Raw genomic sequence first — 22349 nt, 5'->3', positions numbered from 1 at the left:
CCTATGATTTTTGTATCTACTTAGATCAGCATTTATGTATGTAGAAAGGCCACTGTGCGCCTCGAAGAACATTTTTGTCACCTTTTAGTTATTAAGGTTAGCAATTATTTCTTTGTAAAACTTGGCCACTTTGAACCACAAATATGATGTCTGTAACATTTTACAGCTACTAAGATCAGCATTTATGCAATTAGTAAAGCAACTTGGCGCCTCTGGATGACATTTTCGATCCAACTGTTTTAGTTGCATGTATTCTAACTACAAGGTAACTGAGAGTCACAGTATAATACTATGAACTTGTCATGTTTCTGCCATGTTAGGTTATTCTATGTCTAACTGGCAGCCTGATGCCACACTTCTTGGTTTTGTCTTTTTCTGAGTTCACATACAGCTTTGCCTATTCACTCTCATGTAAAGCATTGTTGCTTCATCCAGTTTGTAATTTCATTAGTATAGTGAACTGTTTCAGAACAGACAAATTACTCGAAGTTGACATAGGTAAATCTGATCATGTTCCACTACGTTACCTTGACTACTTTTTTGTATCTTCCAGTATCCAGTCTCCTACGTCTGTTCATGCTATTGGAGCAATTTACAACTGGTATTCATACTTCAACATAAGCGACTATGTATGTTGTTCGGATCTCAGAAGAACCTCTACTATGATCAGCAGTGATGATGATGGTCATCACGTTACTGATATTATGGCAATCGCCAACTACAGTTGTCGGCAATCTGTGGCTATGTACCTCTTGTGTCTCTGCACATGACCGAGGAAAAGAGTACAGAGTTCAGATGTCTTGGTACTATGAATACAATCCACATGGGTCACTATTAGTTGTTGAACTTGCACAAAAAGGATATGGTCTTTATAATGCAGGCACTTCAACATGCTCCTAGGCTTCAGCCATGACTCTTCCTTTCCCTTGCCCAATCCTATACCATTATCTTGACGATTAGGATTGTATTCTGATTCTGCTTTACATTATTTATTCGTCAGCAACCTTGTTTACGAGACAATTTACTCAGATTATAACTAAATTATGATTTATACTGGTGCACATGAGTACTATCAAATCGTTCACGTTTAATGATGTTAAAGAGTTAGATAAATTTATCAGAAGTTTGTTGTACAAGGTACTTCCAAATATCTGTGAAATGTGTTAAGCCCCGCTGGAGGGTTTTATGTGGCTTGGCACACAGTTGTAGGTAGCTGTTTGTGAGGGAAAGACGATGGAATAGGGAGTTTCTGTGGTGTTCTGTGTGAAGCCACCAAGAGTTAGATTAATGTAGGTCGTGGAAGCAGAAGTCTTCAGTCAAATAAGGTAAAGATTTAAATAATTACTATTTCCGTTTTTGCCAGCACGTTAGTATAGATGAGTTGGCTGATAATTTATAATTCTTGAGTAACTGTTTTGAGAGAAAGACTAGTTAGATATTTCATTTTTGTAATACTTTTATGATTTGTTAACAGAGTACAGTGTAATTTGACCATTTGCATTTATGAAAAATTGGAAATTTGTGGGAAGACATGGGCACAGAAAAAAGGGAAGAAAATGAAGAGGGAAACAGGGAGGAGGAGATGGTCAGGGGGAGGAGAAGAGGAGATGGACAGAGAGGAAGGAGGAAGTTAGCAAAGACAGGGAGGAGGCAATGGAATTAGAGGGAGAAGGAGGAGATGGACAAGGGGAAGAAGCAGATGGACACAGGGTGAAGAGAAGAACGACAGAGAGAAAGTTAGGAAAGACAGACAGAGGAGCACGAGGAATTGGTCAGGGAGTGGGGTGTGGAGGAGCTGGACAGAGAGAGGGGAGTCGAAGATGAACAGAGAAAGGGAGGGGTGGTTGTGACGGACACGGACAGGAAGGATGGATAGAGAGAGGATGGAGGAGAAGTGGCTAAAGAGAGAGTGGATGGGTAGCGCGAGAGGGGAGGAAGTTGATAGAGAGAGGGGAATGGAAGATATAGACAGAGAAGTGGGAAGAGCAAATGGACAGAGAGAGAGAGAGGAGGAAGGAGGATGTTGGATAGAGAGGGGAAGGAGGAGGAGATGACTAATAGAAGACTGAGATAAACAAATACCCAGCCAACGCCTGATTTCTCAGCTAGTAACCTATTAACCCTCTGAGTCACCGACTTCCGCCCCAGTGTCGACTGCCTCTCACTCATGTATATCATATTTAAAAAAAAGTGACTGGAGCAGCCGTAACAAGCTCACAAATGTGGCAAACAAGACAGTATATTTACTGATCAATGGAGACTTGCATAGAAGTCCCACTGTAGGACTGAACAACACTAGCATAGAGAGGCAAATAACAACAAGAACCCTAGGATACACATCAGCGAACGGGAGAAAACGACAAGATTGGTGCACAAACTCGCCACATTAAACTCAACACACCACGTACTACCATAGCAGAGACTGTACATGTACCATACAGTCTCGTGGAACCTATATTGTGCTTCGCAACAAGCGCCTGGCCGCATCAACTGTCACTGACGACCCAAAAAACCATTGTGAGGCGTGGACAAAGGGGTGTATTATTCAGAATGTCAGGAGCATTTGACACCACGTCTGTGGATGCGCTATGCGTTGTACTTGCAACATACTCTGCTCTACTGGCATAAGCATTAGGCAGAGCAGCAGATATTGACTCAAAAGAGAAAGATAGGATAATGTATATAACAGGGGAGCACATTACAGAAAAACACCAGTTAAATCTTTGGAAGGTTGAAACATTACAAAAGGAATGGGAAACATCTGAAAAGGGCCGTCGGGTTTTCTCCTTCTTCTCGAACATCCAGGAACGGTTTTGGCTCAGACACACTGGCTCAGGCCGCGGCATGATACACTTCCCGACGGACCATGGCCCTACCCTACACACCGGCACATGTGTGAATGTGGGCAACATGGATCCCCTGAGAACATAACACTTAAATGTGGCACACACACACATCGAATACATAGGGCAAGCTTTAAGAGACTCAGATAACTGAAGCATGTTTAATCGAATCACTGATGAAATATCAAGAACCTAACTCAAGACTTATAAGCAGTAGCATATACAAGATCACGATCCGAAACACACTCTACACCACAACATGACGCATGGGACAACAGAGATTCAAACACTTACAGGGAAACAGATGAGCATATAGACACAGATGATGACATGAACACTCCAATATCATCAGGTACATATGAGGCACAGAAGCATATCAGACGACTGCACCAATACTATAAGTAATACAAACATGAAATTTAGAAATAAGTTAGTAATAGGAATAAAACAACGAATTTTCCTGTTGTGCAAGTAAAAAAAGTAATTATTTAGTACTTTGAATCATTATTTTTAAACATGTACATTGTGAAATGTATAAGATGGAAATTGTAAAACATGTGAACTTGATAAAATTGTGCATAAACATACATATGCAGTATACTATGACGTAAATACGCAAACAGAAGGGCACAACAGACATAACAAGCGCCTTTCGGGATGGCGAGGCACGATGTCACCTGCCGAGCCTCATCTCCCGCTAACGGCGCAGTTAGCAGGAGGAAGCAACTGCGCTAACAAATTTAGTACGGTCTTACCTCAAACACAAATCACATACGAACACGTAGTGGTAGCTGTAGTGGAAGTAGAACCAGCCGAGACAGGTTGAAGTGTTTGCCTAAGCCCTCCCGCTTGAAAGGGACCTCTTATACTACGGCTCTGAGCACTATGGGACTTAACAACTATGGTCATCAGTCCCCTAGAACTTAGAACTACTTAAACCTAACTAACCTAAGGACATCACACAACACCTAGCCATCACGAGGCAGATAAAATCCCTGACCCCGCTGGGAATCGAACCCGGAAACCCGGCACTCTTTCACTGTCTAAAGCTTTCCATTTGTGAATTTTTTCTTAAGAATAGTAATTTCATCCCAACCGTACCTCATGTATCGTGTGTTCTTTTTCGTTTTTTTTCCTTCCTTAAATTAACGATTTAATTATATTAAAAAACAAGAAAAGTACTAAAATTGTGAAAATTGTCTAGTTTGTAGTAGCAAAACTAACAGCTATAGCTATCAAGGTGGTGCGTCACTCCGTAATATTAATAACTAAAGAAAATAATTTAAAAGTACTCTCCAAAAATACAAAAGTACAACGTTCTAAGTCGGCCTATGTTCTTCCTGAAGGCTCAAGTTATCGGTACGCCAAATTTCATCACAATCGGTTTAATCGTGAAAACGTAACATACACTCCTGGAAATTGAAATAAGAACACCGTGAATTCATCGTCCCAGGAAGGGGAAACTTTATTGACACATTCCTGGGGTCAGATACATCACATGATCACACTGACAGAACCACAGGCACATAGACACAGGCAACAGAGCATGCACAATGTCGGCACTAGTACAGTGTATATCCACCTTTCGCAGCTATGCAGGCTGCTATTCTCCCATGGAGACGATCGTAGAGATGCTGGATGTAGTCCTGTGGAACGGATTGCCATGCCATTTCCACCTGGCGCCTCAGTTGGACCAGCGTTCGTGCTGGACGTGCAGACCGCGTAAGACGACGCTTCATCCACTCCCAAACATGCTCAATGGGGGACAGATCCGGAGATCTTGCTGGCCAGGGTAGTTGACTTACACCTTCTAGAGCACGTTGGGTGGCACGGGATACATGCGGACGTGCATTGTCCTGTTGGAACAGCAAGTTCCCTTGCCGGTCTAGGAATGGTAGAACGATGGGTTCGATGACGGTTTGGATGTACCGTGCACTATTCAGTGTCCCCTCGACGATCACCAGAGGTGTACAGCCAGTGTAGGAGATCGCTCCCCACACCAAGATGCCGGGTGTTGGCCCTGTGTGCCTCGGTCGTATGCAGTCCTGATTGTGGCGCTCACCTGCACGGCGCCAAACACGCATACGACCATCATTGGCCCCAAGGCAGAAGCGACTCTCATCGCTGAAGACGAAATGTCTCCATTCGTCCCTCTATTCACGCCTGTCGCGACACCACTGGAGGCGGGCTGCACGATGTTGGGGCGTGAGCGGAAGACGGCCTAACGGTGTGCGGGACCGTAGCCCAGCTTCATGGAGACGGTTGCGAATGGTCCTCGCCGATACCCCAGGAGCAACAGTGTCCCTAATTTGCTGGGAAGTGGTGGTGCGGTCCCCTACGGCACTGCGTAGGATCCTACGGTCTTGGCGTGCATCCGTGCGTCGCTGCGGTTTGGTCCCAGGTCGACGGGCACGTGCATCTTCCGCCGACCACTGGCGACAACACCGATGTACTGTGGAGACCTCACGCCCCACGTGTTGAGCAATTCGGCGGTACGTCCACCCGGCCTCCCGCATGGCCACTATACGGCCTCGCTCAAAGTCCGTCAACTGCACATACGGTTCACGTCCACGCTGTCGCGGCAAGCTACCAGTGTTAAAGACTGCGATGGAGCTCCGTATGCCACGGCAAACTGGCTGACACTGACGGCGGCGGTGCACAAATGCTGCGCAGCTACCGCCATTCGACGGCCAACACCGCGGTTCCTGGTGTGTCCGCTGCGCCGTGCGTGTGATCATTGCTTGTACAGCCCTCTCGCAGTGTCCGGAGCAAGTATGGTGGGTCTGACACACCGGTGTCAATGTGTTCTTTTTTCCATTTCCAGGAGTGTACAAAGATACTTTCTCATTTGTGATAGAAGATCGAATAAAGAACTGGTACACTTCGAAAGACGACATCGATTTTGATCCGATGACGGTATATGCCACCTAGGGAAGATTAGATGTACTGACAATGGTTTCGACGTCGACCGCCATCAGATAGTGTAGTGACGCCGCTGTTTGTATCTACATTTTAATTGCATGCTCACAATCAGAAGGCTCAGTGTGGTGCAGATGTATGGAGCAAGTAGGCAATAATGCAACGGAGACGCACTCGTACTTCCTACAGCCAGCTGAGGCTGTCTGAATGGTGTCAAATTGAGGCCCTCCGACTAGCGGGGTGATCCTTTCCGAGTGTTGCTACACTAGTTGGATGTGCAGGGTCTGGTGTGCAGCGATGCTGGTATCAGGTATCACGTGAACATTCTCACACCTTTCGACGAGGTTTTGTACGTCCACAAGCACAGACTTCGGCAAGGATTGTCGTATTGTAAGGGCAGCAGGGGCAGATCATACAGCAACCACAGCACAGATAAAAGGGTTTGTGAGCTCAGACGTGCCAACGTGAACTTTTGCGAACCGATTATTATCAGTGGGACTAAGACCACACACGCCTCTGCCTCATCTTATCTTCCATTCACACCACATCAGCGACGGGCAGGGCTAGACTGGTGTCGACAGAGGATCACTTGGAAGATGGACTGGCGCGCCATGGTTTTCAGCGACAAAGCAGGCGTGATATAACGTATCCCAGGACAGTATTAGCCGTTGTACCATCACCTGGATGCAAGAGTCAGCGCCTTCCTTGTCGCCCCTGGATGCTACATCACGTACTAATATGGATGTTTCAGCATGAGTCGATACGATGTATTTCAGAACCGCTCGTGCTTTTAAGCTGTAAATGTAATCATTTCATGTACTCGATATGCACTGTCGCAGCAATAAATATTGAGTGAAATGGAAACCGCTAAAAGGACGTACAAATTTTTTCCGGCGTTATACAAGTATGTATGGATGTGTGTTTTAACACGTTCACGATTATATAATCATTGTATTCACTACATTGAACTGTATTACGTAAAGCATATGAACGAATAAAAGCATTTCCACAAATGTGACAAACTTCAAAAGTCAAAGAGTAAATTGATTTTTTTCAAGAGTAAATATTTTTCTCGAGGTTGTTTAGTATTCTTCAGGTCGAAAATTTCTAGTACTACACACTTACTAAAGTAGCCTATGCTCTTACACAAGGTTGAAGGTATCTCTAGACAAAATTTAGTTGGGGAAACGTAACTCACATTTATATTATTAGTATGGGTGCACTTTTATGTGCTTGTGATATTAGGTTGTAGAAGTTTTGTGAGGCGAAAGTAGAGCCATGGCAGTTTGTGCGGAAAATTTGCGGCAGATGTGCGAAGTACGAGAACAGACTACAAAGTACACGCATTCCTGGCCTCAGAGAAGGAGAAAAAGGGGAGGGGGAATCCGAAAAGCTGAATGAAGATGATTTTCCAAAACTGATCAGGGCTGTGACTTATTGTGAAGAAAGGAGTAGTAACGCTGTTCATAGCCTGCCCGGTTGGCCGTGCCGTCTAACGCACGGCTTTCCGGGCGGGAAAGAGTGCCTGGTCCCCGGCACGAATCAGCCCCTCGGATTAGTGTCGAGGACCGATGAACCGGCCAGTCTGTGGATGGTTTTTAGGCGGTTTTCCTTTCGCCTCGGCGAATGCGGGCTGGTTCCCCTTATTCCGCATCAGTTACACTATGTCGGCGATTGCTGCACAAACAAGTTTTCCACGTACGCATACACCACCATTACTCTACCACGCAAACATAGGGGTTACACTCGTCTGCTGTGAGACGTTCTCTGGGGGGTCCACCGGGGGCCGAACCGCACAATAGCCTTGGGTTCGGTGTGAGGCGGCGGAGGGGTGAAGTGGACTGCGGTAGTCGTCGTGGGGTTGTGGACCACTGCGGCTGCGGCGAGGACAGAGCCTCTCCGTCGTTTCTAGGTCCCCGGTTAACGTACAGTACAATACAATACAACGCTGTTCATTGGTTCAGCTGTAGTTCTTTTCTGGCAGCTGTTCAGTTTCTGTGGAATGGGAGTTCCCTGCAGTGGATGCATTATGTTCACGTCAGGTCAAGACGGAAATACGACGTAGCTCAAAACCTGATGTCAACAGAGGATATAACAGAGTCCAATTTCGTTTAAAGATAATTCTATGTAATCATGGTGTTATCTTTCATTATGAGTGTAACGTTCACACTGAATTTAGGTTACGGAAAAGATAAAATTGTAATTGACAGTAACTGTACCATTCGTTATCCGATTGAAGTGTCCAGTGTGCTCATAAACTGTTTTTAATTGATTAAAATAATTCTGATAGTAAAGAGATTCAGCATTTATACGACTGGTTAATGGTGAGCATTATAATGGTATCGAATAGGTCGAGACTATAATAACTAGAGAAACCTCGTACTAGGACGGTATGGTAATGCAAGTTCTTGAGATGTAGGAAATACTGAACTGCATTATTCTCACTTAAGAGAAATTTGGTTCCACATGCCACTCTCACATGTAACAGGCTACTATCACAAGGGAACCTCCCCATCGCACCCCCCTCAGATGTAGTTATAAGTTGGCTCAGTGGATAGTCCTTGAGAAACTGAACACAGACCAATCGAGAAAACAGGAAGAAGTTGTGTGGAACTACGGAAAAAATAAGCAAAATATACAAACTGGGTTGTCCATGTGGAAGATAGAAAACACAAGGTGAAGCTGTGCTCAGGAGCGTCGTGGTCCCGTTGTTAGCGTGAGTACCTGCGGAGCGAAAGGTCCTTGGTTCAAGTATTCCCTCAAGTGAAAAGTTAAATTTTTTTGTTTTCAGACAATTATTATCTCCTCGTCATCACTTTTTTGGGAGTGATTATCACATCCACAAGGAAACCTAAATGGGGCAATGTAGAAGTATCTTTTTACCCATTTGCCAAGTGTGCAAGCTAGGTGGGTCGACAACCTATTCCTGTCATGTGACGCACATGCCGTCACTAGTGTCGTATAGAATATATCAGACGTGTCTTCCTGTGGAGGAATCGGTTGACCTATATGACCTTGCGATCAAATGTTTTCGGTTCCCATTGGAGAGGCACTTCCTTTCGTCTACTAATTGTACGGTTTTGCGGTGCGATCGCAAAACACATACACTAAACTTATTACATTGAACAGAGATGTCAATGAACGAACGGACAGATCATAACTTCGCGAAAATAAGAAAATAAAACTTTCCACTCCAGGGAAGACTTGATCCTAGGACCGCTTGTCCGCAGCTGCTCACGCTAACCATGGGACCACTGCGGTCTTGAACGAAAATTATCCAATATGTTGCATATCTTGCACATAGACTACTCAGTTCGTATATTTTGCTTATTTTTTTCATAGTTCCACACAACATGTTCCTTATTTCTCGATTGATCTGTGTTCAGTTTTTCAAGGCCTATCCACTGTGCGAACTTATAACTAAATCTGAGGGGTGTGCGATGGGGAGGTTCCCTTGTGAGATACAGAGATCAGCTGAGAGCCATACCCTGAACTGATTTAAGTGTTTTATTTTTGATTAGATGAAAGTGGCAAGGTCAGTTGGTACTCTTTTTGTTTGATTTTGTTATAGACAGGAGAGACAATGTCACTAGATTATTCGGGGAACAAACTCTATCCGTTTCGAGAGCAATAATTGTACAAAATGTGGCAGCAATAAATAATGTGACTGATCCTCCTAAACGTAAAACAAACATTTTTGCCAGAGTACTTATTTTGTAGACTCGTAATCAGAAATTCCGCTGAGGGAAACGGCTGACGGAGAAAATAGTAATTTAAACGAAAATAGAGAAATTTTATTTCACAGAAACAGGTTTCAACCAGAGAGGTTTCCTTGTAGGCAAAAATCAGTAGTTAATTCTGAAAATATCATTGAAATTTTAGACACTGATAGAATAAGCAACTTTGTTCAAAACATATCGCAGTCAGAACAACAATTTTATAGACATATATTCGATAAGAAAGGCTACTAATTAATCTCTTTTATTCTTTTATGCACAACGGAAGATAACTGTGAATCTCTGATAAGAACTAGCGTCGCTGATCAAGCGAAGCTTTTATTGAGACTGACAAATAGAAAGTACTGAAGCCGTACGTACGTTCACACAAGCTCTACTAATAAGGATGATTGTATAAAATAATTATATTTTATTTTATTTAATGATAAAGATTAAATTTATCTCGACTCGAACATTTGTGGCAGGCTGTAGAATCTCATAAGCAATACTTTTACTTTGGAGGCGAACTGATAGAAAGTGATGCTGTCCTTATTTTTACAATTGACTAATTGACTTTAAAAAATCTCTTTCGACCAGTATTTATTTCGTAGTCGCGGCTGTTGGTATATTTAGTTAATTTAAAGATTAAAAGTAACTTTGACATACACTATTGGCCATTAAAATTGCTATACCAAGAAGAAATGCAGATGATAAATGGGTATTCATTGGACAAATATATTATACGAGAACTGATATGTGATTACATTTTCACGCACTTTGTGTGAATAGATCCTGAGAAATCAGTACCCAGAACAACCACCTCTGGCCGTAATAACGGCCTTGATACGCCTGGGCATTGAGCCAAACAGGTGTGTACAGGTACAGCTGCCCATGCACCTTCGACACGATGCCACAGTTCATCAAGAGTAGTGACTGGCATATTGTGTCGAGCCAGTTGCTCGGCCACCATTGACCAGACGTTTTCAGTTGATGAGAGATCTGGAGAATGTGCTGGCCAGTGCTGCAATCGAACATTTTCTGTATCCAGAATGGCCCTTACAGGATCTGCAACATGCGGTAGTGCATTATCCTGCTGAAATGTAGGGTTTCGCAGGGATCGAATAAGGGTAGAGCCACGGGTCGTAACACATCTGAAATGTAACGTCCACTGTTCAAAGTGCCGTCAGTGCGAACAAGAGGTGACCGAGACGTGTAACCAATGGCATCCCATAACATCATGCCGGGTGATACAGCAGTCTGGCAATGACGAATACAAGCTTCCAATGTGCGTTCACCGCGATGTCGCCAAACACGGATGCGACCATCATGATGCTGTAAACAGAACCTGGATTCATCCGAAAAAATAACGTTTTGCCATTCGTGCACCCAGATTCGTCGTTGAGTACACCGTCGCAGGTGCTCCTGTCTGTGATGCAGCGTCAAGGGTAACCGCAACAATGGTCTCTGAGCTGATAGCCCATGCTGCTGCAAATGTCGACGAGCTGTTGGTGCTGAAGGTTGTTGTCTTGCAAACGTCCCCATCTGTTGACTCAGGGATCGACGCGTGGCTGCACGATCCGTTACAGCAATGTGGCTAAGATGCCTGTCATCTCGACTGCTAGTGATACGAGGCAGTTGGGATCCAACATGGCGTTCCGTATTACCCTCCTGAACCCACCGATTCCATATTCTGCTAACAGCTATTGGTTCTCGACCAACGCGAGCAGTAATGTCGCGATACGATAAACCACAATCGCGATAGGCTACAATCCAACACCGGCCGGAGTGGCCGTGCTGTTCTAGGCGCTTCAGCCTGGAACCGCATAACCGATACGGTCACAGGTTCGAATCCTGCCTTGGGCATGGATGTGTGTGATGTTATTAGGTTATTTAGGTTTAAGCAGTTCTAAGTTGTAGGGGACTGATGACCACAGATGTTAAGTCCCATAGTGCTCAGAGCCATTTGAACCATTTACAATCCGACCTTTATCAAAGTCGGAAACGTGATGGTACGCATTTCACCTCCCTACGCGAGGCATCACAACAACTTTTCACCAGACAACGCTGGTCAACTGATGTTTGTGTATGAGAAAATCGGTTGGAAACTTTCCTCATGTCAGCACGTTGTAGGTGTCATCACCATCGCCAACATTGCGTGAACGCTCTGAAAAGCTAATCATTTGCATATCACAGCATCTTCTTCCTGTCGGTTAAATTTCGCATCTGTAGCACGTCATCTTCGTGGTGTAGCAATTTTAATGGCCAGTAGTGTATATTATAGAGATCTGTGCAGTCCTGCGATCATATTTCGGTACGTTTTCGGATTGCAGACGGCATATCAACCGGCTTTTATATTAAATTTGTATGAAGCTTCTGTCGCTATAAACCATATTAAATGGTGACAGGGCACTCCAAAGGGGCGTCACAACGTCACAGCGCATCGGAGACATGTTGCATTTGCAAATAATGTTTATTGTATTTAGATGTGGGCTATAAAAGATTCGTGATATAAAACTTAAGCACTTCAGAGACAGCAAGTAGCGGTTCTCACAGATACTCCTGAGTAGATGTCATGTGTGGCGAAGCATTTTGCGTTAGCGGAGAATACTTGCGTGAGTATCGATGTTCCATGTGGGAGCATCAGTTGGAGCTAGTAACGGAACGCCGCAATTCGCTCACAGTTTGAGAGTCAGAATGGAATAATTTAATAACAATTATTAAACAACGTAGACAACGAGTAAAGCAATGGAGCAAGGGATAATTCACCTAATAAAATTCCTATATTAATTCTGCGTTTAATCACGGAAAGAGTAAATGTTTTGTAAACGTGTTATAGGGCCAGAAACAGCCGAATGCGACACGAAAGTTGTCGAAAATGTGATACCGAAATTGGCATGTTACGACGTTAGTTGGGATCACGTTTTGGATATGGGGGTCATTAGTGTCACATATAACGAATTTCTCTTTATGCTTGATTTTATGAGAAGCTAAGCTAGATGGTACATGATATAAAGCACAGGGACTTCGTAATTCGACCACATAGAGAATGATTTTTGTATAATACACGTAACTGGAGTATTGTGGGTGTAGGTGAACTAATGCCACTTTCGTATACGTTTTTCAGTTCAAAAAGGTAGCACATTTGGCTGTCTAAAACAAATAACAGTTAACGGGTTCCCTCTCTGTTATTCGAACCACACATGAAGAACGTTGTTTCCAAAAAAAAAGCTTTACGTCTTGAAGTGAAAATGAATGATTAACTGAATTGTATGCGTATTTGACGAAGCCAGGTCAGGGTTTAGTATAAGTAAGCACTTCATCCAAACATCAGCTCGCTATCCAGTATATCCACCAGAGAAATTCTATGGTGTCGTCAAAACAGCCTATTGGTATGTGACAGGGCAGATTTGCGACCAAAGATCGAATGTTAAAAATGATGGCCATTAATGTGCTTCTAGTTTTCTGTGCAACGAACCAGCATGTTACAGTCTTCGAGACGAGACGCTATCACAAGCTACTCTAACCGTGAGTTTCACATTTTCCGGTATAGCCGGTACGTCCTTAGGAACACATTCTTTTGGCATACCCATAGAGAGTACATCCAGTGACATCAGATCGGAAGAATGATCTATACAATTAGTTGATTCTTTTCGCCCAATACAACGACATGGAAATATTTGTCAACACAGTTCTGTGCCATGAATTGGGTAGGCGTCATGGTGATACCACATGATGTATCCTCTATCACCCGGCAAAGAATGTGTGCCGTGAAGTCTTTGTCGCCATTCTAGATAACGATCGCCTGGTGGCTCCGCAGTGCACGTGTTCAAACTACGCCGCAATTTTTATGTCACACCAGAAAACAGGCAATCATTGTGCTGCGCTAGCACACAGCATTGTCGTGAGAGCGAGCTGTCTTCTAAAACGCAGATATATCGAATTAGCTAGCAGTACGGCTACATTTCTACGCCTAAGCTTACTCAGTCTTCGGCGACACGTATGGTATTACTCAATTGCAACACTTTCATTCAGAAATCCCCTCCATTACTATCGAGAAGAACCGGAGAGAATCTCAATCAAATCTTAATCGCTGGAATTTTTCGAGTGAGATGATTTTGCGTGAATCAGCTCAGGGAGCGAGCGTGAGAAACGTTATCGTAGACTGGTCCCCCGGAATTTTATCTTCGGAAACTAATCGTATGTCATAATTATCTGGAAAGTTACCAAGGTGATCGAGAAAGGAACGTACAAGTGATAGCATAACATCTGTTCTCCCTCCTCCGGCGAAGTATAACGCGAGGCATTTCGGCCTGCTGTTCTACATTCGTCTGTGATAGCCAATTGTCTTCTGTAAAAATTTTGCATCACTTTCTTCTCAAACGCATCCACAACTAATGAGAGGGTCATTTAATAAATCATCCGAACTAACTATTCATTTATCTGCATACTTTCCCGTGGTACGATAGTCCTTACCCTTAATGATGATTTTGAACGTTTGAGAAACTTTACCATTCTTTCCGAAAACTGTGCTAACAATTAAATTCATTGACCATAAGGTAATTGAAGTGCGGTACCTCATACAGCCAGTTCTATGTAAGATCTGGTAGACACTGCGAAATCGTATTGTAATCCAACCCCAGTATTCGAAACCAGTCGTAGGAAGACGAATGACATGACAAATATGTGTATCGCCATATTTCTTTCTTTGTATCACCACTGTCCACGTTGATTTCATCAAATAAGGCCACACATAGACGTTCAAATTCTGACAGCGCTGATGTCTGGTATTTTAGTTACAGCAAATCATCAATAACGACTTCAGAAACGGATCCGAAACAGTGTGTGATGCTCGTCTTGTCTGTGTTGATATTCGTAAAAATTGGGAAATCAGCCTTTCTTTCATAAAAATAGTTAGCTCTCTCTGGGTACAGACAAATGATAAAGATTATCCTCATGTCTTCTATTTGCTAGGCTCATTCCAGACAACAAGGCGTTTCCCTTTGTTCCTGAAAACAGACTTCTTAAAATTTAAGAAGCTTTGTCTTGCAATTTTTGGCATTTCTGCTCGTGTTTCAGTTTCCGAGCACAAACTTGCCCTTTTAATTTGAGACACTGTAATACAGTTTTAGTATATATGTGAGACGGCTGTTCCCCTACTATGCATCCTCTAGACTTAGCCGCAGTTTGTGAAAGTCTTCACTAGAAATGTCACCGTCATCGGTAAATCTTGTCAGAGCTTCATTTTTTTTCGGAGACTAATTATCCAGCCGGTCGAGGTAAGTATTCTTTGTCGTCTTTACTTAAAACCTGCCTGTTCTGTTACATTGAAAACTACAATATCGGCACGTCTATTACTACTGACGCTGGCAACTTGTCTAGGTTCACTGAGACGTGGCAAATCACGCAGTTCAAGGATGTTTCTCCTTGGTAGATTAAGTGGTCCTCCTTGTAAACCACAAACGTAATCATTATCCATTAAATGTAATGAACAAACAGCTGATGTTGAATTTTTGGATCACTGAGAAGTTCTTCCTTTCTTGTTTTGTAATTCTTATGTTACGCAACTTAACGTCGTTCAGGAATTAGTGGCAGATTACGTATAGGGAGCATTCGCTACGGCACTAAAGGGCATTTTACAGCAAGACCTTCATTGGACAGCACAGTATAATCACAGACCTACTATTACCCAGCTCCATTCATCTTGAACAGCATGCTCCTACGACGATACCATACGCAGCACGGCGAATTGTTGCGTGATCAGCCATGTCATTTAGCCTCGTCCTGAAAAGCCCGTTGAATGAGCTCTTTCAATTCGCACGGAAGATAACTAGACTTTCCTATTCACTCAGTTGTGGGTTAGACTGTAACTCAAGCTTTCTAACTCAAGTGTTATCAGTTAACGATGATTTTATGCGAGAACGCTAGCTTTCAACGTCGAATCTCTGACTTATCAAATCTGCGGAGTCTAGATGTTTCCATTTCTGTTCTCCAGTCAAGTAGGCCCAATCAGTAGTTTTTGTCTTGTTTAAATCGATTGTCAGAGTTGGAAATGCTGACGTTGGTATAATATCTGTGTCCTCAGAAGGTTCTTCACATGGAGTTAGACAATATTCTTGAACAATATCTATCGCCTCACACGTCGACCATCTGTAGTTTTGTCCGAGCTTTCTAGTCTTCAATTACAGATTATATTCAGACAACATCCGCGGAAACCTTCAGCGTATGCAAATTGTATGAACATCTACTGTTAAATCAATGAAAATTTTAAGTGAGCCACTGTGTATATTAATTTTTGGACTAAATGTACGACGTCAGAGTTTCATTAGTCACATTAACTGAAACAAGCGAAAGTTAATTTACGCGTAGGAATCGGATTACTCTTGCAGTTGCAGTTGCCGGCCGGAGTGGCCGAGCCATTCTAGGAATGATCATATAAAATTAATTGTAGGTAAGGCTGGTACCAGGTTGAGATTCATTGGAAGAGTCCTTAGAAAATGTAGTCCATCAACAAAGGAGACAAGTCCATCCACAAAGGGAGACCAAGGGATAAGTACACTAAACAGATTCAGAAGGATGTAGGTTGCAGTAGGTACTGGGGGATGAAGAAGCTTGCACAGGATAGAGTGGAGTGGAGAGCTGCATCAAACCAGTCTCTGGACTGAAGACCACAACAACAACAAAAAAGAAGGAGGTGGCCTATAAAACACTCGTTCAACCTATACTTGAATATTGCTCATCAGTAGTGTGGGATCCGTACCAGATCGGGTTATTTGGTAATTGTGATAGCGTTATGGAAATGTTTAGCAAACTCAAGTGGCAGACTCTGCAAGAGAGGCGCTCTGCATAGCGGTGTAGCTTGCTGTCCAGGTTTCGAGAAGGTGTGTTTCTGGATGAGGTATCGAATATATTGCTTCCCCCTACTTATACCTCCCGAGGAGATCACGATGTAAAATTAGAGAGATTCGAGCGCGCACGGGGGCTTTCCGGCAGTCGATCTTCCCGCGAACCATACGCCACTGGAAGAGGAATGGGAGGTAATGACAGTGGCACGTAAAGTGCCCTCCACCACATACCGTTGGGTGGCTTGCAGAGTATAAATGTAGATGTAGATGACCTCACAGATGAACCAAGGGGCTGCCAACAGTGTCTCCTCATCTACAGTTCAGCGAAAGTTGCTGCGTATATGGCCTCCATAGCAAACGCCTGGTTGGTGCACTAAAGCTGTCTGCTGTTCATTGGGGATGAAGGCTGAAAGCTGCACACCAATATCGGAACTGCACGTGCTCGGTGTGACGGGATGAACCAAGGGGCTTCCAACACTGTCTCCTCATCTACAGTTCAGCGAAAGTTGCTGCGTATGGTCCTCCATAGCAAACGCCTGGTTGGTGCACTAAAGCTGTCTGGTGTTCATTGGGGATGAAGGCTGGAAGCTGCACACCAATATTGGAACTGCACGTGCTTGGAGTGACGGGATGAACCAAGGGGCTGCCAACACTGTCTCCTCATCTACATTGACGACAAGTGGTCTTGTGAGATGGACGACGTTTTATGGTTCGTCGGACAGGTAGCTACTAGAATGTACAGCAAAAGCTGATTGCTCTGACTTTTGACCTCTGGAAGCAGACATCCTGCAATAATTTTCGGAGCGTTATGGTCTGGGGAAAGCTTATGCGGCATTCCCTGGGTGATCTCGTCATTCTGGAAGGAAAAATAGATCAATAAAAGTATACATCTATCCTTGCTGACCATGCCCAGTCCTAAATGCAGTTTGGCTTTCCTCGACTGCCAGTTGCCAGCAGGACAATGCGAATTGTCACACAGCTATCAGTGTAGTTCAAAGAGCATCTTAATGAGTTTACCGTATTATTCTGGCCACGAAAGGTCCAGGATTTAAACGCAATCGAGAAACTTTGGGTTCCCTCAGTTAGGCTTTTTGAGCCACGGATCCTCAACCGAGACACCCAGTACACCTTGTTATGGCACTGCAGTCATCATGACTCCATATCCATGTAAGTACTTTTCAGAACATTATTAATTCTCTTCTCGCACGTTTCGCAGAGGTTCGTGCTGCAAAAGGTTTTTTTCGGGCTTTTGACAGTTGGTCATATAAACGTGACTGGAAAATCAACTGCAAGAGTTCAAATGGTTCAAATGGCTCTGAGCACTCTGGGACTTAACTTCTGAGGTCATCAGTCCCTTAGAACTTAGAATTACTTAAACCTAACTAACTTAATGACGTCACACACATCCATGCCCGAGGCAGGATTCGAACCTGCGACCGAAGCGGTCGCGCTGTTCCAGACTGTAGCCCCTAGAACCGCTCGGCCACTCTGGCCGGCCAAATGGGCGTCTTCAACCTGGTGCTTCGGAGGGATGATTGCTTCAGTGTTCATGCGATTTTACCTGACTGGCATGGCTATTCTGGACTACATGGCATTTGAACTGAATTTTTTGATCGTCCCTTGTATGTTGCTTCATCCTTAGAATCAGGCCCAAGTTTACAATCTCGTTACATGCGACACACATATTTTCTTGCATTATATTCATCTTACTCAGTGTGTTGTTCGTGATGGTTAGATCAGTTTCATCTCGTTATAAATTCTGCGATTGTGCTCTTCAAATACTCTACCATCATACACTATTTGTCCAAGTCAGGTATTCAACACATACAGCGCAGCATGTCACATATGTATCTGCTCGCAGGCATAATCTGAGAGATAACAGGAGACGTAATCAACAGGATGTTAAGAAACGTTCCGTATTTTGAGATATGAAGACGTGATCAAAACAAGACAATAAACATGGGCTCCAAAATGCATACATTTTCATCATTGCTACTGTGGCACGCATCTCTTCTAGTGAAAGCTCTTTCAAGTTACGAACATCCTACAGAACGCAGTAAATACGAATACAATCTTATGTTAGTGTCCATGGATACAGCATGCAGAAAACATGTCTTAATGGTTTGAAAAAATAGTTTTGGTCATTAGGCCGTGTAATTCTAACACACTAAAGCAACTAAATTGCCAACGTCCCGGCCTACTTTCTGCGATCCTCTTCAGGACTGTTAACTGCTGGATATTGGTGAATGTGTAACCCCGTATACCGCTATATCCATTACCTGATGGCTACCGATCTCACATATCTGGGATGTCATTGGACTATTTGAAAATATGTTGCTATTTGGCAGGGGGGGGGGGGGGGGGGAGACAGATGTGTGTACAGTGGGCTACTCATGTGTTCCTCCGGTACTCATTGTAAGATGACTGGTAGGCAATGGTAAATCGATAGCTAGTATTCATGGGATAGTGTTTTCCTGCAGCGAAGCGTTAAGGCCACACGACAGTTCTCTCGTGGCCGCTGTTTATGCTGCTGGCTGGCGAACACATAGCGATCCAAATGGTTCAAATAGCTCTGAGCACTATGGGACTTAACTTCTGAGGTCATCAGTCCCCTAGAACTGAGAACTACGTAAACTATCTAACCTAAGGACATCACACACATCCATGCCGGAGGCAGGATTCGAACCTACGACCGTAGCGGTTGCGCGGTTCCAGACTGAAGCGCCTAGAACCGCTCGGCACACAGCAGTCCGCCGGGCTGGGATCGATGGCACGTAGGCCGTGGATAACCTGCAGCCATTCTCCCTGTTCATGCCGTTAGGATGTTTGATAACTTCATTAACATCTCTTACTTATCACTGCTACTGTGGTGTCACCGCCAGACACCACACTTGCTAGGTGGTAGCCTTTAAATCGGCCGCGGTCCATTAGTATACGTCGGACCCGCTTGTCGCCACTATCAGTGATTGCAGACCGAGCGCCGCCACACGGCAGGTCTAGTCTAGAGAGACTTCCTAGCACTCGCCCCAGTTGTACAGCCTACTTTGCTAGCGATGGATCACTGTCTACATACATTCTCATTTGCAGAGACGACAGTTTAGCATAGCGTTCAGCTACGTCATTTGCTACGACGTAGCAAGTCGCCATATTCAGTTATTATAATTACTACCTTAAAGAATGTATTCTGAACAGATTATATTGTGAATCATGTACCGTCAAGAGCGACGTTCATCATTAATGGATTAAAGTTAAGTATCAAACTAATTACGTCCCCTTTCTGAATTCTCATTCTATGTCATGTTCCAGACCTCACATCAGTATAGTTCTTCCCTCCTCACGCCAGCCTGCGTGAGCTAAAACGCGTGCATTTTTGACTCCACTCGTAACACGGTGTTGGCTCTTCTGCTAACACAAAATATACATCCACGGCTGCCGAGCAAGCACGCGAGGTTCTAGAAAAGTAGTAGAATAGTCACATTCCTGATGGTGTTCAGTACAGTTTACTTGTTTTCCAGAACCTCGGATGCATCTATATGCATTCACTGACTTCTTTTTTTTTTTGTATTTCCAAGAAATACACAACCGAATCAGCAAATTCGTCTTTACAGTTCAGCCCGAGAGACACATCTTATAGTTTACCAAATAGCAAACGGATTAATAACTTCATATTTCTTTCATCGACACCGGTCAGTTTCCTAAAATATCTCTGTGAGACTTTCATACTGATTCAGCAATTGAGGAATCTCTACCTTGGGTCACATTATCAAGGGCCCCATGTTATTCAGTAAACCGTATGGGAAAAATAAAATGAAAAAGAGGTACCCACTCTGAAAACTGAAAAAGAACGTGTGTTAAACGTCGAAGTAAAGTAACGTGTGGAGAACAACAATCTATGATGATGTCCATTAAAATGAAAACGCGCCAAAGAAGTTCCGCTACGACTGCGGTACTCCGAAGTAAAATTGTTACTGCAGTTCGTATGTAGTTAATTATTTGCATCACTATTGAATATTTAGTCTCTATTACAAAAACAATATATTACCATTTATGCCAAAAAGATGTGATTTTTTTTTCATTTTGTTGCACGATGATTTTATTTTTGTATGATCTTGCTCCGGAGTAATTACAAGCGCCGGCACGTAGATCAGGAACACAAGAACAGAAAGGGCTTTGAGACGACATCAGCCAATAGTACGCTGATCAGGAGGACACCACGACTGGAGCGGCATCTACACGAAGAGAATCAAAGCGCCGTGCCGCGTAGCTGCGCGCGCACTAGAAGAGGCGCACTTGAAGAGCCATGACTTGTGATTCATGTCAATTACTTGCATGGAAATTGTATATTTCGAAGGACACTGATTATTTGCATGTCACCAATTACTTGCGACACGTCATAGTAAATCAAAGTTAAGTATTGTCAATTCAGTTACTGTAATGAACTCCATTAATATGAACTGCTTGTGTGTTGTCTAGCTATCCGAGAAAACAGCTTCCTAGGCACCCCGTAAGAGACGAGTGAGCAAGATCTCACAGATCTAATCTGACTGTAAAAGGATATGTTTGTAAAAATTCTGTGACAAGCAATATTTATTCTTCAGCACTGAATTCCGTAGTCTCTGTGTTAAAAACTCTGTCACGATGCCTCATTTACACTTGAAGAGTTGGTTTTCGTAGCACGCCAGTAACATACTCTGTTTTAACGGCAGCACTGCGTCGAGCCCTGAATGAGTCCTTCAGTCCTTTCATGGTGACGTTTTATGGGAAGATAATATTCAAAACCGGCTCTGAGCACTATGGGACTTAATATCTGACGTCATCAGTCCCCTAGAACTTAGAACTACTGAAACCTAACTAACCTAAGGGCATCACACACATCCATGCCCGAGGCAGGATTCGAACGTACGACCGTAGCGGTCGCGCCGTTCCAGACTGAAGCGCCCCGAACCTCTCGGCCACAATGTCCGGCGAAGATAATATTATTAAAGAAGAATCCCTCATTTAGCCGCTTTGAATTGTAAATTATTGTTGTTGATTTCGTTTTTTCACCATTAGTTGCTATTATACAAAACTAGTACCGGGTGCACAACCCTGATTAATCGTGTCAGATATTTTATCAAACGTTCACATGATTTTCGTACTTGTTTCATTATTTTGCTTGTAATACGAGGCAACTGTCTTACACACTCTACCTTCTATCCCAAGTGTTAATTTTTTCAATATTTTACACACACTCTCACGTCATCCTTAGTCACTCTCGTCATTGCTACAATCTGACACACTGGATGAGGGTTTTAAGTTGAGCCCTGGCATCTTTTATCAGTTCTAAACTGAAGACACCTCCTCTGTAATACTAAAATGTCCTCAAAAGCCAGGTACACAGCCACAAACTACTGGCCCTTAATTTACCGCAATTACATTACTTCTGTAGTACTAAAAAGTCATCCCTGTGGATATCTGAGATGAAGTCTCCTTACATCCTCTTTTCCAAAAAATCTTACTGATTCTGCCAGCCACTGAATCTTGGTAGCCAGTGGCAGTACACTTCCTGGATTTTGACCATCAAAAGTCAATACCAACTGTAACAATTTCACTTCCTCTAAGAAAAATGCAGTGGTTAAGCAATACAATTCAGTTCTCTCTTAGGGTGGTGTAGAAGAAAGAAATTCTCTTCTACAGCACATGTGTTTCACGTTTCATCCACTAGAACCAGCTGTATGTCCACACTTGTGTGTCTGCACCATCACTACAAAAGTTTATGGTCATAAGCCAACCATAGGCCACCTTACGAAATTTAATCAATCGTACATGTGGCTTCCTCTGGGCCAGAACTGCTATGACCCACACTGAGTGTGTCATGTTTTCCTCTTCCCTCCGCAGATCTTTATTATTCAAAACGGTCATTCTTTATGCTCCCCACAGTGAGAGTTACAACACCCCCACCACTTTCAGTCTGCTGATCCCATGGCAACAATCTGCGGTTTTCGCATCTGTCACAAAACAGTACTCGGTTCCTAATGCATACCTGATTG

This window comes from Schistocerca gregaria, chromosome 1 (assembly GCF_023897955.1).
Source record: "Schistocerca gregaria isolate iqSchGreg1 chromosome 1, iqSchGreg1.2, whole genome shotgun sequence".
NCBI classification, from domain to species: Eukaryota; Metazoa; Arthropoda; class Insecta; order Orthoptera; family Acrididae; genus Schistocerca; species Schistocerca gregaria.
The sequence above is the reverse complement of the archived record's forward strand: the minus strand, read 5'-3'. Positions refer to the sequence as shown.